The 24358-nt window shown below is 35.2% G+C and overlaps 1 protein-coding gene across 1 annotated transcript in view; it reads left to right on the forward strand.

The window, feature by feature from the left end:
* Nucleotides 1-24358, forward strand: part of map2 (microtubule-associated protein 2) — a 222421-nt gene continuing 198063 nt past the window's right edge. Inside the window, exon 1 of the mRNA XM_030125520.1 lies at nucleotides 1-115. The gene's annotated coding sequence lies outside the window, so the exon portion shown is untranslated. The remainder of the gene's footprint in view (nucleotides 116-24358) is intronic.

Consider the following 24358-nt stretch of genomic DNA (forward strand, 5'->3'; position numbering starts at 1 on the left):
GCATGACGTAACACCGTGTGTCTGTGTCGCTGTGGAAGTGGGAAAGGCCCGTTTGTGTGCTACCCGGTGGTTACTTTGGCAGGAGGGTACGCTTATCCAAACACCTTGTCTGCCAGTGAGCTGCCAATCCCCACCCCCCCACTGGTTCTTGTTCTCTGTCTCTAGGTTCTACTGTATATGTGAAGTGTTTCAGGTTTTTGGTTTTTGGTAGATTATCCCTCTGGCCAATGTGCTAAAGTGGTGAGAAAATACTCCTACACTGCATGCTAAAAATCTAGACTGCTACTAAATAAGTATTGTAGTCATTAATTTTCTTTCAATTAAATGACCCAAAAGCCCACATGGCTGATATACATCATCAAATCATGTAAACTCTTTATTTATGTGGATAAAGCCCCATGTCTGACTATTAAATTATCTGAGAATTTTGGAATATGCTGACGACAACAGGACTCAGGAAAAGGACATGAAATGAAACATCATTAGATAGACAGGTAGCTAAATATTTTAATTCCATCACACATGATCTGGACGGGATTCTGCTGTTATATTTTGTCTTGATGGTGGTGTTTGGAAAAGTATTGCCACTTCTATAGCTGCGTAGGTCTGGGTATAAAAAATCAAGAATGAATCATGAATGAATGAAAATCAAGATTATTTTTCTAGAAATGTTTCTTGCTCAACAAAAGATCTAAATGCAGTCAGTTTGCTTTTTATACTATATTAATTAAAGGAATGAATGTTTGTCCAGTCATATGTGGCATATTGTTTTACTACAGAAATGTGGTTTTTCAATCATGTTTTATTTTCGGCTCTTAAAACTAGAAAAGAATCGACTAAAATCAGAAATTGTCCATAATACAGAAATAAGGTTGCAATTTTTGGCTATATTGCCCAACTTCATCTTAATGCTTAGTCTTTTGATTTAGACTGTCCATAAATTAGAGCCCGACCGATATGGGATTTCTGGGGCTGATGCCAATATTGGGGGCTTAAGAAGAAAAAGAAGAATCTTTATTTTGTCGGTAGGTTCACACACATTAACATGCACCACACTGAAATTTGTCCTCTGCTTTTAAACCATCACTAGATCATGCATACATGCATCACACACTCCATACTAGAAGCAGTGGGCTCGCTGTATCAGGCGCCCGGGGAGCAAATGAGGGGTTAAGTGCCTTGCTCAAGGGTAAATCAGCCAACAACTCTCTGCTAGTCCAGGGAATTGAACTGGTGACACCCCACCCCCCCAATATCTGATATATCGGCCGATATCCGATGGTGGTGGTGGTGGTGGTGGTGGTGGGGTAGTGGTCCATGATTGTCAAAGTGAAACTGAACATGCTTTACTATTCCTCTAACTCTACTGTCAGTGACAGAATTCCAGCGCAGCAAAAACGTTAATCAGCTAAAATTTACTCAGGGGTTCAAATGAGTGGCCACTTTTGTCAAAAAAAAAAAAGTTGTAAGAAATACATAGAACTGTGTTGAAATAATGCTAATACATTTGTGCACAGACTACTGATAATATTTGACAGTGGAAGCTATATTTTCAGAAATATTGGATTTTGAATAGCACGTGTATGTGAAAACTTTTGCTGGAGGACGGACGTGACATTACCCATGATGCTCTGGTCAGTACCAGTACTTTATTAGTAATAAACTTATATACTTACTATTAATAATTATCCTCTTATTCATAAATGTTAGTATTGTGGATCTAAAACAATAACAGCTGACACAAAAACACAAAATGTGGCAGTGGACGGATGTGACATGGTTGTTACAGATCCCATCATACTGATGCTCGGCAGCCATGTCACCGTTTCCACAAATGATCCCTGTGCAAAAACTAGGATCAGAATTATTTATTGTATAGTTTATCATCATACTAAAGAGTAAATAACAATATAGAATTGTTATTTCTTTATAAAAATGCTTATTATTAGAAAACTGTTGATTTAAAAAGTGACGTGTGACATTGTTAATGTATGTATTGGCGTAACATAAGCAGGATGGATCAGCACCATACTCCATATTGCAACCTGTAAAAATAAAACGTGATATGTAGTATATAATGTAAGAAAAACTGGGGAATCTAAAAGAATAAAATATTGGTTTTTCAGGTAAATTCAGTTAAAATATAACTTGGCCATTTGTGACATGAAAATATAGCATTAATTATGATGAAATTGGACATTTTTGACCTGAAAACATAGTTCATATGACCATCAACATGTTGCAACAGAAGTGAAATCCTGTAAATTTGCATAACTTGCATTTACCAACACAAAGTTCCTTTGGGGATTCACTTCTATTGATTTCTTATGCACAAAGACAGAAATAAGACCTCTAAGCAAATTTTAGCCGAAATGCATGAGCTACATATTGATCAATGTTAATTAATCAGTGATATGCTACATGGGATGTTTAATTGGTCTGGCTTTACTATAAATATATCTACAAATTATGATTAATATTTAATTTTATATTTAATATATGTATCTGTAAGCCTGTGTAATATGACTGAAAACAACTAACCAGTATTTTTGTCACTTGTTTTCCAATTCATCTCATCAAAATATGTAAAATTTAGCGTATTTTATTTCTAAAGCGGATAATTCTCAAACTGTAGACCAACGTTATTTATTTTGTATTTACCTTGTTTTAGATATTAATTTCAACTGTTCTCCAGTGTCTAATAAATAAAAGATTGTTCATTTGCGACACTTTTGTTAGTCGTTAATATTAGACCTTCTCCCGCTCCATTACGTCATCTTCTAGAAACGCACCATCAGTCGACTTCAGTGATTTTCTTTGTTTACATCAACGTTCAGATATTTGTGTTGCGTCGTCTTCCATCAACCGCCACCTGTGTTTCCTGTGGAAACGGGGATGAGTTCCCAAAAGGATATTTAAAGTATTAGACGAGTCAAAGCATAACTGAAGTATGGCAATCCTTGAGGGAAAATCCCCAGTTCCTTAATGTTTATTTTAAGATTAGCTGACTGAGGTGAGAGCAGCAGATGTTCCGCACAGATACAAAAAACTGTTTCTCTTAGTTGTACGAGGAGTCTAAACACACATCATATAACGGAGGGATTATTTTACCGAACTTACCCTTTTGACTGTACCAAGCACCACTTTAAAAACCCATTTTGCTGAGCCATAAGTTTTTCCCGCAGTAGACTACTATTAATAACAGTTTATTGATTGTTTAAAGTCAATCAGTGACTGCAAACTGCCCCGACACTGAGAACCAGGATTGCTTCTGTTATCTCTGCACTTGGTGTTGACCTCCGCTGTTTTCAAGGATAGGAAAAAACCCAATGTGCAATACAGGCTCCATAAACAACTAGCATGTCAGTGATAAAGGGCCTGGCTTTGTGCATGAGCTGGCTGCTTATACTCCGTTGTATAGTTTAGGGCAGAGGGCCAAGGATGCCTGCATGGTTCAACAAAGAGGTCGGCAAATTACAGTCACCAGAGGTTGACCCAAGTTTATGATCAGTAAAGCTAAAGCAGTAAAGCAAGGTTTTTGAGGCTTTGTTGGTAAAATTGGGATGTAAATGTAGAGGTAGTCAGTCCAGTGGAGTGACTGAGGAGCAGATATTTGAGTATTTAAAGGAGTGATATTTTGCCTTTTTAAATGAAATTATGCATTTTTAAACATTTCCCTGTGGTCTACATAAACTGTAAATGCTCTGTTTGGGTCTGAATTCTTCATTCATTCAACTCCACAGGTCCATCTTCAACCCTATTTCTGAGTAATGACACCAGAAAGGTCATTTTGAGCGCTGGCCCTTTAAATGCAAGGGAGTCACTTCAGGCCCCGCCCCCTCCACGTTGTTGGCTGTGCTTTCTGTCCCGTTCAGCCATTTGTATTCGTTCGTACAACCAACAACTGAACGTTTTAGGTAATCGGCTCAAAGTTTGGAATTATTTTCAGTTTTTACTACAACCGCTGCTGCTGATAAACAGTTATGCCGTACTCAGAGAAATGTTTGTCGGAAGTCTTGACCTTATATGTGCAAATGTCATGATGTAACTAGGTATAAAATGTAGCAAATTATGCAGGAATTAATTAGTTAGTTAATTAATTAATAATTAAGTAATTCTAAATTAAATAAAAAATGATTTACTAACCTGATCCCCAACCAGGAAATGAAACAAATAGGGGTGGGGGGTGGAAGTGGGATTGTTTTGATTTGTTTGTTCAATACATGTGTAGAAGCCAATAATGTAATAACAACCGAGAACGTAATAACGGCCAATAATGTAATAAATTTGCTATTTTTTAAATGTAATGGGTCAGTAACGTAATATCTGGCCAATAAGTAATAAAAGTCCTGAACCGATAACGTAATAGCTTTTGGCAAATAACGTTATAACTTATTACGTTATTGGCTCAGTTATTACATTTGCAAAGAATTTTTGTTTTTTTACCAGGCCAGTAATGTAATAATCAACCAATAAGTTATAACACTTTTGGCCGAAAGTTATTACGTTATTGGTTCAGGACTTTTATTACATTATTAGCCAGATATTACGTTATGGGCTTATTACATTTTAAAAATGTCAAATTTATTACCTTTTTGGCCGTCATTATTTTATCGGCTGTTATTACATTATTGGCTTCTACAACATGTAATTGCGCTTTCTTATTTTGTGTGAAAATAATAAAAAGAATCAATGTATAAAATGCATAATATTAACCACAATATTAGTGCAGCATAACGTTTCAATGTTTTAGGCTGGACAATTTTTTCTTTACATTTTTATTATTTATTGTCGGTTTTATCAGAGCTGGAGCCAATAAATACAGTACCTGGTGACTACTGCACAGTCATTTGGAGTGAATATTGATTGACTGGATGGTAACCTTCTACACTCAAGACAAACAGTAGTTGCATATTGAGTTAGTATAGTGAACCTTCACTAGTCTCTAATGAAAGGGGTCATATTTTGCTAAACCCACTTTTATTAGTCTGTGGTTCATTTATTTGTGTATTTGGACCATAACAGTTCATAAAGTTTGAATTTGAACCCTCCAGGTGCTGCAAAGCTAATTTTATATTAATTCTGGCAAAACTGAGTGGATTTCTACAACCTGTTTCAATTTCTGCTTAATTTGTTATGTTTTATAACTAGTTACGTCACGACATTTGCACATATAAGCAGGGTGCGATTTGTCAAAAAAACAGAGGGGGGAATGTTTTTTTTTTTGTGTGTGTGTGTGTGGGGGGTTATATACGTGGGCGTGTGGTCCATAACTAACGCTGGCGTGAAACGAAAGTGAAACTTTACATACTTCCGATGTCCAACTCCCAGGTTCTGTTCCTCTATTATACAGCAGATCTTACACGAAATTTTCACAAACTTCCTACTTGTATCCACTGGACAGGGGATGTTTGCGAATTCTGAGACTGCTGACAGTTCGGTTCAGGTTAACGTTAGCGCCAGTAATGTAGGATATACAGGGTGGGGAAGCAAAATTTACAATATTTTGAGGCAGGGTTTGAAAGACAGTGTATGACCAATTAGTTTATTGAAAGTCATGAGAATTTATTTGCCACAAGAAAATTGACATAATAGAAAATGTTTTTATTCTATGTGTCCTCCTTCTTTCTCAATAACTGCCTTCACACGCTTCCTGAAACTTGCGCAAGTGTTCCTCAAATATTCGGGTGACAACTTCTCCCATTCTTCTTTAATAGTATCTTTAAGAAAGTGGACATTGCTGTGTGATGTTCTATTGGTAGCATGTTCTAAAACGCCCCTAAAAAGCAGAATCCAGAGGGTTTAGATCTGGGCTAGAAGGCGGCCATAAACATGATTCCCAAAAATTGCTAAAGTTGCATTTGTTGCTGTTGTCAACAAGTGTTTTGGTGTTCTTGTGTAAGATTTTAACTTCAAATCATATTTTACTGCATTTCTAACGGTCTTGTTGTCTACCTCAAGTTCAATTGCCATTTTTCTCATGGATTTGGTTGGATCCTTTAGGATTTTGGATTTGAGAGCTTTAATAAAAGCTTTGGTACGTTATTTTGTTGCTTCCTCCACTTCCAGACTTTCTCATAATAGTTTTGCTCATAGTCATTCTCTTCTTTCCATTATAAACAGTCTTTATGGACACTCCAACTATTTTTGAAATCTTCTTCGGTGTGACAAGTGCATTCAGCAAATCACACACTCTTTGACGTTTGCTTTCCTGATTACTCATATGGGCAAAAGTTTCTGAAAAGGTATGGATAATAGTGTTAGGTATGATTATGACATCAATATATGTTTGGTTTCAAAACAACTGACGCAGTGCCTGCAGAGAAAAAACAACTAAATGTTCATTGTAAATTTTGCTTCCCCACCCTGTAGGTATAAGAAAACTGTCACAAGCTGCTTATTATTTACATTGGTTGGTTGTCCCCCCCCGAGGATGAAATTTATGGAGCAGAAGCAGGGATGTAAAAAACAGAGTGGGGTTGGTCCCCCACATCCACCCCAATAAATCGCACCCTGCATATAGTCAAGACTTCCGACGAACATTTCTCCGAGTACGACATAATTGTTTATCAGCAGCAGCAGCGGTTGTAGTAAAAACTGAAAATAAGTCCAAACTTGGAGCCGATTACCTAAAATGTTCAGTTGTTGGTTGTATTAACAAACACAAGTGAATGAATGAGACAGAAAGCACGGTCAACAACCTGGAGGGGGCGTGAAGTGGCTCATTTGCATTTAAAGGGCCAGCGCTCAAATCGACCTTTCTAGTGTCATTACTTAGAAATAGGGTTGAAGATGGACCTGTGGAGTTGAATTAAGAAGAATTTAGACCCAAACGTAGCATTTACAGTTTATGTAGACCACAGGGAAATGTTTTAAAATGCGTAATTCCATTTAAAAAAGCAAAATATAACTCCTTTAACATTTCTTGATGCATCTCAATCCTCCGTTTCCGGTATTCCCTCACAGGGCTACATTTTCATCAATGAGAACAATTAGTTAGGTAAACGTGAACTATCTTGTCATTTAAGAAATACTATAAAAACCTGACACTGTACGTCTATAATGGAAACAGCCTTTTCAGTGCAATGTTACAAAACTTAACATTCTGCAGTGCTTTATAATCTGTGTATCATTCGTTCATTCATTTTTCAGTTTAAAACCAAAAATCAAAAAACAGAAAAATGACTCGTTTTTTTTTGTTTTTCATTTTCAAAACCAGAATGAAAAATGGATAATGGTTCGTTTTTACATTTCCTGATTTTATCCTCAAATAAAAAATGAAAAAAAAAAACCAAAAAAAAAAAACAGATAACAACCGTTTAATCCAATTTTGCTGTTTTGAATATAGTTAAGTTGTCTGACCTGGAAGTAGTCGTAACTAGGGAAAAAATAAACAAACAGAATCATGGCCTGACTGGAGGAATATTTTGCAATAATTAAGCAGCTGTTTGATACAGAAGCGTATTGCATTCACACAAAAAAATAAATTCGGCTCTATTTTTCTGAGTTAACGAGATTAACAGCAGCTTAATTATAGCAAAATATTCCTCCAGTCAGGCCATGAGTCCGTTTGTTTATTTTTTCCATAGTTACGACTACTTCCGGGTCAGACAACTTAACTATATTGAAAATAGCAAAATCGGATGAAACAGTCGTTATCTGTTTTTTTCCATTTTTCATTTGAGCACAAAATTGGGAAATGGAAGAGCAAACCGTTATCTGTTTTTCATTTTGGTTTTGAAAATGAAAAACAAAAAAACAAGTCGTATTTTTGATTTTTGGTGATTTTTGGTTTTAAATTGAAAAAGGAATGAACAAATGAAACATGGATTCTTTATGAGCGCTTCAGCTGTGATCAATTTGCTATGAGCACCTCTAGTTACCGTACGTCTTTTGTCCACTGTGAAAGGGGATCAGTTCTTATGCTGACCTTGCAGTGAAACGTCCTCTGCAGAGAGTTTTCCCCGTCCCGTATGTTTTACCCCTGAGACTCTCCTTTTAGTGCGTTTACAGTATAATGCTCACTGAATGGAAATCTCATTGCCTTATCTTTAAAGGGAAATAAGCCATAATTTTACGTCAGTGCTCACTCAGATGCTGCCAAGCTGCAGAACGCTGACTTCAGCCGTTGTGTTCTTGACAGCTCTGTGAGAATTCAGACAAGCTAAAAAAGGCATATGGGTGCTTCTATGAAACTGGTCCCTAAAAACAGGACATGGGGGCTAAAAATTCAAACCAGATGCAGACTAGTGTAATGAAGCAAGTTTGGGTCTGTTTTAAAAATAAATATTTGCTGAGATAAAACACATTTTTATATTATTTTCATATAAAAATCCACTTATAACATGGTAAAAAGAACACCAAAATTACTCGCTATTTTTTTTTTTTTTTTTTTAATTCTCTCACAGGTACATTTTGGGAATCAAACTAACTATGCAAGGCAGAGTGTTTCACAAAAATGACCGCTGTTGCATAATCACTCACAGTTTATTTGTGTTTAACTGGGCAGGTTCAGCATGTAATGTGAGTGGACACGATGGGTTACACACGAAACCTGGACTGAGATTGCTGATTCATAAAAAACCCACATGTCTGGGTTAGAAAAATCACTAGGATCATCAACTTTAACACAGTGTCTTTATTTATAGCGGTATATAAGACCATTTACAGCCATGTTTTCCAGATCAAATGCACTGACACCTAGGTAACTTTTCTTGTCCCAATTTTGGTCCTATTTTTGGCCCCAGTATTTTATTAAAAATTCATTAATTTTTGGGATAGCTCAGAGCAAGAGTATCTTTTTTTTTTGCATTTATCTGAGGTTGGAGGGGAAATATGTCTAAATTTCTCTTTTATTATTGGGTCTAAAAAGCTACAAAAGTGCCAGATACCAAAATAAACCCAGTTTCATAGAAGCACCTATTTACATTCTTGGTTATGGCTCAGCATCATTATGGTTGACCTCACCTGACCTGCAGGTATGGATATCTGCTTTGTCCTGATATCTACCTGTATTATGCACAGTCATAACAGTCTTCTTCTTTTAGAACCGTTTTCTTTGGCTTCTGTTTCTACACTTTGATTTTCCTCTGCTCTCAGGGACACTTGGGGTCAAAGTAGCCGACCTTTAGTGTGTGGGGGGCTACGATCAGTCAAGTCAGGACCACAAGGGTCTTTCCCAGCACTCTGACTCAATCTGTCTTGCTGACAGCTCTGCGTTTAGGATCGAGAGGATGTTGGTGGTAGCATACTAAAATTCCATAAGTGTCCTCCTCAGTGATGTTACATAAACAGTATATGAAGGAGCTGTCATTTTTTTTCCTGTTTTTTTTTTTTTTTTTTTTGTCTCAGTGTCTCTTTAGTCGAGGTGGTTCTAGCTGTCACATTGTTACTTTAACTGCTCCATTTATGACAGAAAAATACTGGGAAAAAAACTCTTGTGTTTGTTGACAAGATGTAGTTACGAGAGGTTTGGCTGACAGTAAACTCAACGGTGTCGATTTTTCAGTTTAGACTGTCTCTGAAATATATCAGGCTGCTAACGTTAACTAGACGTTAGCCTGTAGGTATGACGCTGATGTCTTGTTAAAATAAATACCCAGTGAAGGCCTTGAACTCAAAGGAGTGGGTAGTTCAAGGACCTCAGCTCTAAAACAAGGCTTTAGGAGCGCATTTCTAAAACCGGTGGTCGACACACAGCACCTCTGTCCACTTCGTCTAACATTTAGCCTCTAGTTTTTTTTAAATTTGATTGATTTAGTGATTTATTCCAAACATGCAATGAAATTTAACATATATGCGAACTAGCAAAACATACTGTACATACTGTACGTACAATAATTTTGGACAGAAGAACAGCACAATAGTTCCATTTACATGCCTATTAACTATTAAAGGAGTTATATTTTGCTTTTTTAAATGGAATTATGCATTTTAAAACATTTCCCTGTGGTCTACATAAACTGTAAATGCTATGCTTGGGTTTGAGTTCTTCATTAATTCAACTCCACAGGTCCATCTTCAACCCTATTTCTGAGTAATGACACCAGAAAGGTTGTTTTGAGCGCTGGCCCTTTAAATGCAAATTAACCACTTCACGCCCCGCCCCCTCCAGGTTGTTGACTGTGTTTTCAGTGCCGTTCAGCCACTTGTGTTCGTTAATACAACCAACAACTGAACATTTTAGGCAATCGGCTCAAAGTTTGGACATATTTTCAGTTTTTACTACGACCGCTGCTGCTGATAAACAATTATGTTGTACTCAGAGAAATATTTGTCAGAAATCTTGACTGTGCTGTGCAAATGTCGTGACGTAACTAGTTATATAACAAATTAAACAGGAATTGAAATAGGTTGTAGAAATCCACTCAATTTTTTGCTGGAATGAATATAAAGATAGTTTTGCAGCACCTGGAGGGTTCAAATTCAAACTTTTTGAACTATTACGGTCCAAAAACACAAATAAATGAACCAAAGACTAATAAAAGTGGGTTTAGTAAAATATGACCCCTTTAAACTGAGCAGTTCTGAGAAGCATCACTCTTGACACTTATTTATTTAGTTATTTATTTCGAATATGCAAAGAAACAAAATAAAACAAAACAAAGCAAAATAAGACAAAAACTAAATAACATTTAAATGAGCAGAATCTATGTTTAAGTACGTGCAAGTGTGAATTTTGCATGGTCGAAAAGGAGTAGTGTCGTGTCAAAAAAAAGGTAAAAATTGAATGCAGTTGCTGTTTTCATAGACTACATCCTTATTGCCTATAAAACTAAAGATGGAGTGTCTTGAATTTTGAATGGGGGATGTATTTATGGCTCCAGTCTATTGTCAGACGTCTATAAGCTGTACAGTAGCTGTTTCTATAGAAGCCCGTTCTCTTTACCAACAGTCAGTGGCAGAAACAGGAGATAGAAAAATGTGTGGGTTGAAAAATAGGAGAGTGACTCACAACTCCCCGAACTATTTAGCTTCTCCTCCATTCTCCTCTCTACATTTTTCCACTTTTTATTTCTCCTTTCCTTATTTCTCCTCCCATTTCCTTTTTTTCTCTTTTGCTTTGTTTTATCCCCTTATTTCTCCTCTCCTTTCCTCTCTACATTTTCCTCTTTTCATTTCTCCTTTCCTCATTTCTCCTTTGTTTTGTCTCCTTATTTCTCCTCTCCTTTCCTTGTCTCTCACTTCCTTTTTCCTCCTCATTTCTCCTTTCCTTATTTCTCCTCCCATTTGCTTGTTTCTCCTTGCTTTTTGTCTCATTTCTCATCTTCTTTCCTTGTCTCTCGCTTCCTTTTTCCACTTTTCATTTCTCTTTTCCTTATTTATCCTCCCATTTCCTTTTTTCTCTTTTGCATTGTTTCATCTCCTTATTTCTCGTCTCCTTTCCTCTCTACATTTTCCTCTTTTCATTTCTCCTTTCCTTATTTCTCCTCCCATTTCCCTTTTTCTCCTTGCTTTGTTTGTCTCCTTATTTCTCGTCTCCTTATTTTTCGTCTCCTTTCCTCTCTTAATTTTTCCTCTTTTCATTTCTCCTTTCCTTATTTCTCCTCCTTGTTTCTCCTTGCTTTGTTTTGTCTCCTTATTTCTCCTCTCCTTTCCTATCCACATTTTTCCTCTTTTCATTTCTCCTTTCCTCATTTCTCCTCCCATTTCCTTGTTTCTCTTTGCTTTGTTTGTCTCCTTATTTCTCGTCTCCTTTCCTCATCTCTTGCTTCCTTTTTTCCTCTCCTCACTTCTCTTTTCCTTCTCTTTTCTCCCTGCTCCTCCTCTATTTGCTTCTTGTTTTCATCATGTCTCCTCCTCTCCTGCAGTTCATAAAAAAACACAGTCACTGTTTTTCATTTTGATACCTCTGATTGCATAATAACAAATGCATAACAGCAATAAAAGGCTGTTATTTATTCCAGCTGATGCATTTTTCCCAGAATACCTTCTAATAACACCTATATGTGTGCAGCGGTGAATAAGCCATTTACAGAAGCATGGTTGCTGGAGGAAAATTCAGCTGCTTTCTCTATTTATAATAACTCAATAGCCTCATCTCTATCATAATCTTTAATGTCATAACAATAAAATGGATGTAAACATTTATGGAAGCATATCAAATGTTACATCACGGCTGGATATCTCTTCACAAACTGATGTCAAATCTATATCGGTATGTAAATTTTAGAGAAGAACTGGTACATTATATTTTTCGGATCCGCGAGTGCAGGAGAGAGCGGGACTCTCTTGGCTCATTAAGGAAAAAGCCCGAACCCCAGAGATGATCCAAAGATAGAAAATGGTGAAAACAGCCATCTTCCTACCACTCGCACATCAATTTCCCTCCACCCACGTTTGTTCATGAGGGGTTAAAAAAATGAAAAATACTGCAGAAATCAGTCACATATCCTGGACATCCCCAAACTTCATCTATCTTTGTTTTTCTTTTTAATCTCTTGATGGGAAATTTGTCATGTGCAGATGACAGGCTTAGTGCAGCTGCCAACGGAGAGATGCTGTCAGTCAATAGAGCAATAATTAAAAGCAAAGCCAAGCAGAACAGAGATGTACTTAAAGGTGGAACGGTACAGTAGAAAAATGCTGTAGTGGTTTTATTTCATATACACTGTAAGCCCAGACTTTGTATTTACTAAAATGCTTTAATTACAATGTACTTAAATGATTTCAGTTTTATTACATTACTATAAAATGTTCAGTATATTCTACTAGTTTGTAGACATAGTTGAAAGTATGAAAAAGTTGAAGCTGAATGGATTTAAATCACTAAGTTTTAGTCATGACCACACCTTTTTGTCTCCGCATTGCATTGTGGGTATTGGGCATGTTGTTGAAAATGTGTTGTTTTCATGTGCAGGGGTTCAGTGGGGTTGTGGTGTTAGTGTTAATTTTGACTTAATGTGTGTATGGCAGTGTTTATTGGCCTTTTTGTGTTTGTTTTTGTATTTTCGTAGAGATGCACCTTGAGTGAGAGCCATAGGAAGAACAAATAGTTTAATGTTCATCTCAAAGTGTTCTCGTTTAATGTAAATTTTTATGCCTTGCCAAATTAAAAGCACTATCTGTACTGGCAAATTACACTGAGTTAATTTACTGTCAAACTTCCATCCACACTGCAATATATTAAGTTAAATAATTATACAAAGCAATTTATATTGTAAAAGATTTTAATTTAAATCAACTTGGAATTAAGTACAATGAACTGGTGATATTAAGTCTAATGGTTTTACAGTGCAACTGACATTGCAACACATTTTAAGTTAAATTAACTTGGCATTTAGTGTGTTGTACTTAACCCTTTCATGCATGAGTTATGAGGACCTTAATCAACATTTATTCCCTGAGTGTTTTTATTTCTCTTTAGGCATGAAAAAAACAATGCGATTGAAAATTTTCTTATGAACCTATTTGTCATGGAGTTCCAAAAATGTCAGCGTGACACCGTACATTTAATTTTTGAAGAAAAGAAACAAGGATTTACTGATTTATTGTGTGAAAACTATGAAATAAAAACATTTTTAATGCTGCTAATCTGCTGTTTTCTCACATTTTAACAAGCTCTAGTACTAGTCATTGCTCACTTCATGGAGATAATATGCAAAAAAAAAAAAAAACCTTTTGTGTAAAAAAACAAAAAACAAATAGTTAATTGCAGTTTAGTAACAATAAGAAGCAATTGATTTTTTTTTTTTTAGTTTAGTTTATTTCGAATATGCAACAAGACAAAGTAATCTTACTTGGTCTTTAGAAGAAAAAACAGGTAGCAAGAGGTCATGGAAGAAAACAAAAAAACAAAACGTATATGTCTACATGACTTCATTTGCACATTCGAAAAGGAGTGGGAGGAAGTATAATTTATTTAATCCCACCCCTTCAACACTCAAACATGTTACTGTAGATCAGGTTTATCTGAAACAGCAAAGTTACACAAATGGTATGAATGTCTGTATGGGATGATGCATCAGTGTCCACTGTGTTGGCTGATATGAAACTAAAACAACAAAACCCATGAATATACAAGAGAACAGCTGTAGAATAACTGTCCACTGTAGTGACCAGTATGCATGAAAGGGTCAAAATAGCAAGTCCATTCAAATCAAGCATTTAAGTTTAATACACTCAAGTTTTCATTACTTACATACTTTAAGGCAACCGGTTTCCTCAAATTTTTTAAGTAAACTCAGCTTTTCCGGTCTTACAGTGTAACATCTGTGGTACTTTAGGACCAAATCCACATTAACACTCCCATCATTCAAATTCCCATCATTTTATGGAAACAGTTTGTATGTACTGTATAATGTCGGCATTGGATACCATCAGGTGTTGATGCTTGTGTTCCAGTAATAGCACTCGAACTGAAATGCTTTAAAATTACTGCTCTGTCTCTTTTCCATCTTCACTTAATGGCTTTTCTTGATGGGCTGCAGAGGTTGATGGTTGCACCCCCTAAGGTCTGAGCTACAGAGCAGATGCAGGAGTAATTTAATGACAGGAATTAAAGCCTTTTTTTTTTTTTTTTACAGCTAAATAATAAAACTGGCTGGCAGCACTTACATTATGACCTTCTTTTACACCTGAGTTTACACAGATAATGGATAATGTAAAATATGAACCATCCCTTTGCATCCATTTTCAGCTATAATTGCATCATAGTAGAGATAATCTAAAATGTACAACTGTCCAGATCAAGAATAAATGTCAATGCTTGTAGATGAAAACAAGTAAGTTGAGGAAAATGTACTGAACTGTTATAACATTAAACTGCTTTGAATTTGCTACAAGATGAGGATGAACATGTAGTGACTGGACTGCATTACCACACCAAAAATGTTCCACCTACTTTAACATATTTACCTCTGCCAAGGAACGGCAGAGGTTATGTTTTCACCGAGGTTTGTTTGTTTGTCTGTTTGCAAGATGACTCAAAGTTATGGACGGATTTGGATGAAATTGTCAGGAAATGTTGATACTGGCACAAGGAACAAATGTTAAAATTTTGGTGGTGATCGGGGGGGGGGGGGGGAGACGACAACTGATCTGCCTTTGCGGAGGTCTGCGAGTGCTTTTGTTGTTCCATTTAAAAAAGCAAAATATCACTCTTTTAATGGGGGGGTGGATTTTGATGAAATTTTCAGGAAATGTTGATACTGGCACAAGGAACAAATGATTCAATTTTGGTGGTGGGGTTTGTTTGCTTGTCTATCTGTTAGCAAGATAACTAAAAAAAGTAAGTAGATATTTATTTTTAATCTATATTTATCGCGTTTCATTTTGCATGAACAAACAGACTCAAGAAAGAAGGGAATATATATGCACTTAATGTGTATGTCCAAGCTGGGCGACGCGTTAGGTGAAGTGCTAGCAGAATTCCTGACTAATGTACGCTTGGCGTTAATGTAGTATTTTAAGCTGGAAGTGCTTTCGGTGAAAAGAAACTCCTTCCTGCAGTGCGTGTATAATACTTTATGTTGGTTGACTGTTCCGTCTTGGTTTTTTTGTCCTCATATTTCCATCCAGAGGGCCAATGTGCTGTTTAGAGTCTTCCATCTTTATGGGTTGGTTCTGCTGCCTGTCACTACCAAGGTTATTATCGTTAACGAAATGACGAAAACTAGAATTGAAAAAACATTTTCATTAACTGAAATAAATAAAAACTATAATTAAAAGAAAAAAACAATAACTAACTGAAATGGTATTGTGTGCTTACAATAAACTAACTAGAACAGATAAAAATTATGGATAAAATTCCCTTCATTTTCATCTTTGTCAATGTCAGATTGATACAAAAGCGATTTATTTCGCTCTAGCAATTTTAGCCAGCAGCACCGTACGACACTTGACAGTCCGTCACTTGTGGTCACTTGTGGTTTACAGTCATCTTGTGGTCCCCACTCTACCTGGAAACATGGAGACTAAAGCTGGGAGAAAGCAGTAGAGTCCTGTCTGGGATTTATTGGAATACGACGGAGAAGAAGAGAAAAGATATGACAAAACTAAAATTAATAATAAAACTAAACTAAAACTAAACATTTAGAAAAAAATGAAAACTAATAAAAACTAGCAAACCGGCTCTAAAAAGTAATTAAAACTAACTGAATTAGAGAAAAAAAAAGTCAAAACTAAATAAAACTAAACTAGAATGAAAAATCCAAATTATTATAACCTTGGTCACTACCAGATCAACTGACCATTTGTTCTTGTGCGATGCTAACTCTACTTGGACAAACTGACCCAAATGCATTGGCAGAAATGTTCAGAGTCAGTCAGTCGTTCAGAGTTAATGATGTTAAACTTTTTCATCAGATTAATCATGATGATGGATTAATCTGCGTTAACTTTGACAGCCCTAGTAAAAACACAGACAGCTGCTGAATGAACCAGACATGTAAATGAAATCTCAATGCATTTGTTATTGTATAAACTGGACTTAATACTGAGTCACCGACTGGCAGCATCTGACTTGTGTTTTGTTTCATGGCTGGCACGTCGGCTTTCCCCATTTTCCCACCATATTGCTGGAAATGTCACCAGACGCTTTGTAAAGTGTGTGATCTGCGGTTCTGAACTTGTTGGAAGATTTGTGTGAAGTCAGAGCATAAAAAGCTTACAAGTTACACATGAGAAAGGAGCATGAATTATTCCCTAGATGTTTTGAAGTGTCGTATTTCATCTTTTTAACCGCAAGTATTTCAGGAAGCAAGTAGTTCGTCTCTCATTTATGTGGGAAAATGTGTCGACACATGTACAGACGTGCGCGCAGAACAAAGCTGTCAGGAAACAGATACAAACACACATGTAAACACACATTAACATCATAGAACAAATGACGAGTAGTTTCTGAACTGTGTTGTCTGCTCTGTGTCATGACATGTTATAGCTGACTTTTATTTTCTTGACAGGTCAATCCCAGCACATGAAAGACAAAATCACTTCAAACCACAATTGACAGAACTCCCAAATACCTCATAGCTTCAATGTAATGACACTATCAAGCATTATTACTGCTATAGTGTGTGTGTGTGTGTGTGTGTATGTGTGAGTCTGAGCTTCTCTGGACTAACTGGATGCAGCTCTTGTCTTCTTTTAGACTTTAATCTTTGACCATCTGCTCTGGCCAAACACTGATTCTTTCAACATATCGCACCATATTGAACTGATGCACAGGTAACTGTTAAATCAGCTTAAATAAAGTATCAGGGAGCACTGTATGCACTCGAGTCACCAAGAAAACACATGGCAGTAAATCTATTTTAAATACTGACTGAAAAGCGATGTGTGAGCAAAGAGGTTCTTCATAATATCTTCAGTCAAGGTGACCCTAAAAGAGATAAAACAAGTGGTGCCAGGTACAACAAACCCTGCCCCTCACACATATTTCACTCATTAGAAGTAAATGGGAAGATTTAAAAAAAAAAAAAAAAAAAAAAAAAATCCTTAAAAAAAAAAAAAAAAATGTGACCTATCTTTCCCAAAATGTACTGACATCTGTTCTAGGTCACTGGCAGTCTATAAGGTTCAAGGTTCGAGGTGACTTTATTTATACCTGTGGGTAGATTTGTTTTGCAGCAAGCTCTCACTCACTGCCGGTCGCTGCGTGCACATGCACCCAACACAAATCCTTCAAAAGAATTACAGTGAAAATAATGCAAGCATATACATCACATACATAAGACATTATAAACACAGTACACGTGGTCATGTGATGGAACTTTTTAAATGGATTTGATTGTGGGAGGGGGACAGGAAGAGAAGAAGAATGTTGTGAGGCAGACGGAGATGAGGGTGGGGGGGTGTTAAATGCTTGTATGTGGTGTGTCCTTGAAAGTGTGTTTGTGTATGAAAAATAAGAGACTCAGACTTCTGCCCTTATCAGTTCATTCAGTCCTGTGTCTTGACCTTGGAAGGATCCCAGTTTGGTCCAAATTGAACCAATACTTTTGCTGCTAAAGTGTAAACAAACAAATAAACCAAACCAAAACCAATACATCAATATTCTGTCTTACAATGTTAATGTGCGCTTGTTGTTCATCATCTAGTTGATTTGTGTTGTCCATTACCTTCTGCTATTGTTCTTACCATTGCTGGTATGTGCTGCCCTTTGTCATTAGTGCTATTGTAGTTTTATTCTTAGCATTGTTGGTGTGTAATTATTATAATGTAAGTTGACGGTTAACTGTTACCTGTGGTAACACCACCAGGAATGTACTTGGTATTTTGAATGTACTTGTACTTCTATTTTTCACACACATTTTGGTTATATAATTTAATACTGTCGAATGAGTTTATTATAATTTGGTATAGGCCTATTTTGTTCATTGTTCTGGCTTGAAGTCTAAGGACAGCAGTGAGTAAAGTTATTATGTTAAGTTATTTGATGATGAGAATGGGGGTGGGATTAAAAAAGTTTTTCTTCTTCCCACTCCTTTTCGAGTGTAAATGAATGATTTTGGAATTTTTGAACTTGCATGTATTCTGTAAACGCCGAAATAAACAATAAATGAAATAAATGGATGAATACCCCTTGCCTCCCCTTTGGGGGACGGAGTAATAATATTCATAGTCATTTTCTAAATGTTATAATGCAAAACATTTTCTTAGTCGTCGACATTGTTAGTTAACACGATAAATGTCAATTCATTATGTCTTGACAGTTTTAGGGCTGATAATGAAGATACTGTAAAAGACCAAATAAATATGCAACACAGGAAAAACAATTCAAAAGGTACAAGAAGATAAAAAAAATGTGAGGCAAGGTAAAAAAAAAAAAAAAAGACTAATTAGGGGCAAATAAGATTAGTACAACCAAAATTATTTCATTTCACTATTGAGGTATTCATGATTTTGCACCGGCACAGTGATACACAGCTGCAGAGCATCCCAGTTTCTATGGTAATTAACTTTGACTTTAGTCCAGCTGTGCTGATTTGACACTCTGCTTTATCGCACAGATGTATTATGTTATGTCAGTGTCCTTTCTGGAGAAAAAGGACGAGTCAAACTAAGCATGGATCAGTTTCTTTAGGACATTCCAAACTATTACGATGATAAAATATGTTGAGAATTAAAATATGCACAAAACAACAAAATATTGAAAATGCTTGTATATTTTTTAATAAGAATGTGAACACCAAAACCCTAATGACAAAAGAGAAATATCACAGTAAATATAATTATCACAATATAAGAATATATCACGACAAAAGCAGTTAGTTATTGTTAGTTTTTGTCAGTGTTCTCAGTAAAATTTAATTCCCTTTCTTTGAGCCTATTGAAATGTAATCTCATATAATATAGGCATATACAGTCGCAGAAAAAAATATTGGACCATCAAAAGTCATCAAAAACAATAGTTATGCAATCAAGTACTAACTCCTGTGTGCATCATGTGACTAAAACAGACAAAACAGAAAACATGGAACGCCTAAAAGCACTGTTTTTGTCAGTACAATGCCATAGATATTGATGTAAGAACTGAAGTGATTTTGCTTATCAAGAAAACATGGAAAATGTCTAGATATCAGCTCTGAAATTAAACTCTTATGAACTATTTTTGTTGTTATCATTATATTTGTCCAAACAAATGTACCTTTAGTTGTACCAGACATTAAAATGAACAAGAAATAGAAGAAAACAAGAGTGGTCTAATAATTTTTTCTGTGACTGTATGTCTAAATTTTTCCTTTATTTTTTTATCGGGTCTAAAATAGCTGGCAAAGTGCCAGATACCCAAATGAACCCAGTTTCATAGAAGCACCCAAATAGTAAAGATATTTATCACAATATAAAACTATATTATGGTATTTTTTGTCATTGTTTTATAGCCTAGACCCCTGTTAGAAAAGAAACACCTGAATTCAACATGTCCCAATACTTCTGTCCATATAGTGTATGTATATATGTAGTGGTTATTCTCAAGAAAACATGGAAAATTGATAGATATGAGATGTGAAATTAAACTCTTATGAGCTATTGTTGTTATCATTATATTTGTCCAAACAAATGTACCTTTAGTTGTACCAGGCATTAAAATGAACAAGAAATTGAAGAAAACAAGGGTGGTCTAATAATAATAATAATAATAATAATAATAATAATAATAATAATAATAATAATAATAATAATAATAATAATAATAATAATAAACAAAAAACAACAAAAAAACCCAAGACTTAATTAAAACAAATTAGGTGCAAAGAAAGTAGGCGCAATAAAAGCCTGTTAATTTTAAAATTGTACATTCAGAACACTGAGTAAAGGCACCATACATCCAGACACAGCAGCACGAACAATAGTTTGTCAGTTGTTATTAGATTACATGGATTAAAGCCTTTATATGTGATTAAGTGGGAGCAGGCACCTTCCTACTGGAGGAAACTACAGGATTACAACATAGGAACCGAGGATAGGATTACTTCACCGGCAGATCACGGGGAAAGGTTGTGTCTTGCAGGACATTGTGTAACTGGGAGAAGAATGGAAGAAGATTAAAGTGGAAGTGAAAAATGTGAGTGGTGAGATGTTAAAAATTCAATTAAGGGTCGTCTTTGTCGTCTGTTGGGATTAAACAGCGTGTACCGGCAGTAGAATCAAAGTAAATGTGGTAGAGATGCTTAACCGTAATTAATGAGTCATTCCATCCCATTTTCAGAAAGAATGAAAAAATAAATAATCCTCTGACATCGGTGATGATTATTATTATTTTTTGCACTATCTTATTTTCCCAAAAGACAACAATGAAAAGATTTCTGCAAGGTGTATGAGTGCATCAAGATGAACAAAATGATGCATAGTACTAGAGAAATGAATTAGTACACAGGTGTCAAACATGTGGCCCGGGTGCCAAATCCGGCCCGCCAAAGGGTCCAATCCGGCCCCTAGGATGAATTTGTGAAATGTAAAAATTGCACTCAAGATATTAACAATCAATCCTTTTACTTTAGGAGCCATACAAAGCCCTACTTTAGTCTCAAGTAGGTCAGATCAGTAAAATACGACCATAAAAACCTACAAATAATGACAATTCCAAAATTTGTTCTCTGTTTTAGTGTAAAAACGTGAAATTACATGAAAATATGTAAATTTACAAACTAGCCTTTCACAAAAAAACACGAAAAATTAGAAATGTCCAGAGAGAAGTAAGTGCTACTTTACTAATATCCTGCCACTTACTAAAATATTTTATAAATTTGCAGATCCATTGTGATCTGTAAGTTGTAATGGACATTTACAAATGGTAAGCAGAGGCAAAATATAGTTCAAATTGCACTCATTTTTCTTAAGAAATTTCAGTTTTTTTATGGTCGTTCATGTTATTCACATTTTTAAAAGGACAGTTTATAGATGTAAATGTTTCCATGATGTAATTTTACTTTTTTCACTATAAAACACATTGAAATGTTTGGAGTTGGAATTGTTTATATATTATTATGTTATTTTACTGGTCTGGCCCACTTCAGATCATATTGGGATGATATGGCCCACGAACTAACATGAGTTTGACATCCCTGAATTAGTAAAATGATTTATAATCCATTGTAACTGAGATACATTTGCAGATAAAGGAACTGTCAATCACACCTGTCAATCAAATCCCACACAGCAGACAACAAAATGTTCTGTTAGCCCTAAAATATCAACAGAGAAACCATCTACAAAAGGAACGTCACATAGGAAAGGGTCCAAATAAAGCAGATTAGACTGTCACTGGTGGTATTTCAAATGTTGGTTCCTCCACTTTGTAGAAGTCCGACTAGTTTGAGCAGAACCAGAAAAACCATACTTTGACCCAGCTCTACTGGAGTGGTGTGTTGACCAAGGGCTCATGACTAAGCAGTGGAACAGGGGTGTCAACATGTGGCCCGCCAAAGGGTCCAGTTCGGCCCCTGGGATGTTTTTGCCAAGTGCAAAAATTCCACAGTCTTGAACTGACTTAAGCACAAAAAATGTAGCTTGAATTAAGGAAAAAAATCTTGAATTAAGCCAAAATTAAAAAAAAAAATCTTCAATTTAAGTAAAAAAATCTCAAATTTAGCAAAAAATCTGGAATTAAGCCACAAAAAAAAATCTTCAATTAAGTAAAAAAAATCTTGAATTAAGCCCAAAAAAATCTTCAATTAAGTAAAAAAAATCTTCAGTTAAGCCAAAAAAAATCTCAAATTTAGCAAAAAATCTTGAAATAAGCCCCCCAAAAATCTTGAATGAAGGAAAAAAAAAAATCTTGAATTAAGCAAAAAAAAAATCTTCAATTAAGTTTAAAAAAATCTTGAATTAAGCCCAAAAAAATCTTTAAGTAGAAAAAATCTTGAATTAAGCAAAAAAAAAAAAAAAAAATCTTCCATTAAGTAAAAAAAATCTTGAATTAAGCAAACAAAAAAAAAATCTAGAATTAACAACTTAATTTTTTTCCTTTGTTTTAGTGTAAAAAATAACATTAAATTATGAAACTATTTATATTTACAAACTATCCTGTAACACTAAAATGTGAATAACCTGAACAAATGTGAACAGTCTGAAATGTCAATGAAAATTAACATTTTTGTTCCCCTTCTTTGAGCCTATTGAAGTGTATTCTCCTATAACATAGGCATATGCAGTTGTGGAAAAAATTATTAGAACATCAAAAGTCATCAGAAACAATGGTTATGCAATCAAGTACTAACTCCTGTGTGTATCATGTGACTAAAACAGACAAAAGAAAACATGCCTAAAAGCACTGTTTTTGTCAGTACAATGCCAAAGATATTGATGTTGATATGATGAAGTGGAGGTGGTAGATGTGTTTTTGTTTTGTTATTGACTCTTTTGCTATAATGACAATGCTCAGTGATGTACACTTTTAAATTAATGTAAGTGGTGTGTCAGGTGAAAAGGATAGGCAAAAAATAAGTTTCTGCTTCTAGCCTATTCTTTTTTTTGGTTTTTTGTGTTTATTGTGGTTGTTGTACTGTGTGTGGTGATTACTGTACAAACCAAAAATAAACCATTCATTCATTCATGTAAAAGCTTAAGTAATTTTGGTTATTATCAAGAAAACATGGGAAATGTCTAGATATCAGCTCTGAAATTAAACTCTTATGAGCTATTTTTGTTGTTATCATTATATTTGTCCAAACAAATGTACCTTTAGTTGTACCAGGCATTAAAATGAACAAGAAATTGAAGAAAACAAGGGGAGGTCTAATATTTTTTTTCCGTGATTGCATGTCTAAATTTGTCTTTTATTATTGGGTCCAAAAAGCTGGCAAAGTTAGATCATCAAAAACAATGGTTATGCAATCTAGTACTAACTCCTGTGTGTATCATGTGACTAAAACAGAGAAAAGAAAACATGGAATGCCTAAAAGCACTGTTTTTGGCAGTACAGTGCCATAGATATTGATGTAAGAACTGATGTGATTTTGGTTATTATTAAGAAAACATGGAAAACTGCTAGATATCAGCTCTGAAATTCAACTCTTTTGCTTCATGATCATGATTTTTGTCCAAACAAATGTACCTTTAGTTGTACCAGGCATTAAAACGAACAAGAAATTGAAGAAAACAAGGGGGGTCTAATCATTGTTTTCCACGACTGTAGGTCTAAATTTGTCTTATATTACACTGGGTTACAAAAAAATGTTTTTTGCAAGTTGTCTAGGTTTTTTCAACTGAATTAGGACCATTTTGCACCGCTAAATCCAAAAATGACATCTGTTTTTCTCAATCAGGTCAGGTTTTTTTGCTAATTTGATTTTGAAAAATTTGATCTTCTTACAAAATTGACTACATTTTTGTGACTTTATCAGTTGATTTTCTATATAATTCTCACCCAAAATAGGTTTTAAGAGAAAAAAAATCATTTTCTAACAGGATATATTTATTATTTATTATGTATTCACTGCAGATGTAGCAGAATACGTCAGGCTTATTTTTGCAAGATCTTCTAGTTGAAGCCATTTCATTCACCTGTAATATTAAAAAAAACAATCATAAATTGGCAAAAGTAAAATCTTCAGAACTCGTTTATTGCAAGAAATATGAAAGAATTTTGTATCATATGATGTGAAAATGCCCATAAATGTAAGCAAAAATGTTAAAAAGCCAATATGTAGCATAGTTCAGAAAGTTGACCAGATTGAGCAAAATTAATGTGATTTTTGGATTCAGCACACCAAAATTATCCTAAATCAGCTCAAAAAACTGAAACAATAAATTTGTTGTTGACCAGTGTTATTGGGTCTAAAAAGCTGGCAAAGTACCAGACACCAAAATAAACCCAGTTTCATTTAAGCACCGAAATAGTAATGATATTTATCACAATATAAAACTAGAAGCACTCGGAGAGCGCAGACCTCCGCCAAGGCTGATCAGTGCCCCC

The sequence above is a fragment of the Sphaeramia orbicularis genome, chromosome 21 (genome assembly GCF_902148855.1).
Source record: "Sphaeramia orbicularis chromosome 21, fSphaOr1.1, whole genome shotgun sequence".
Taxonomy (NCBI): domain Eukaryota; kingdom Metazoa; phylum Chordata; class Actinopteri; order Kurtiformes; family Apogonidae; genus Sphaeramia; species Sphaeramia orbicularis.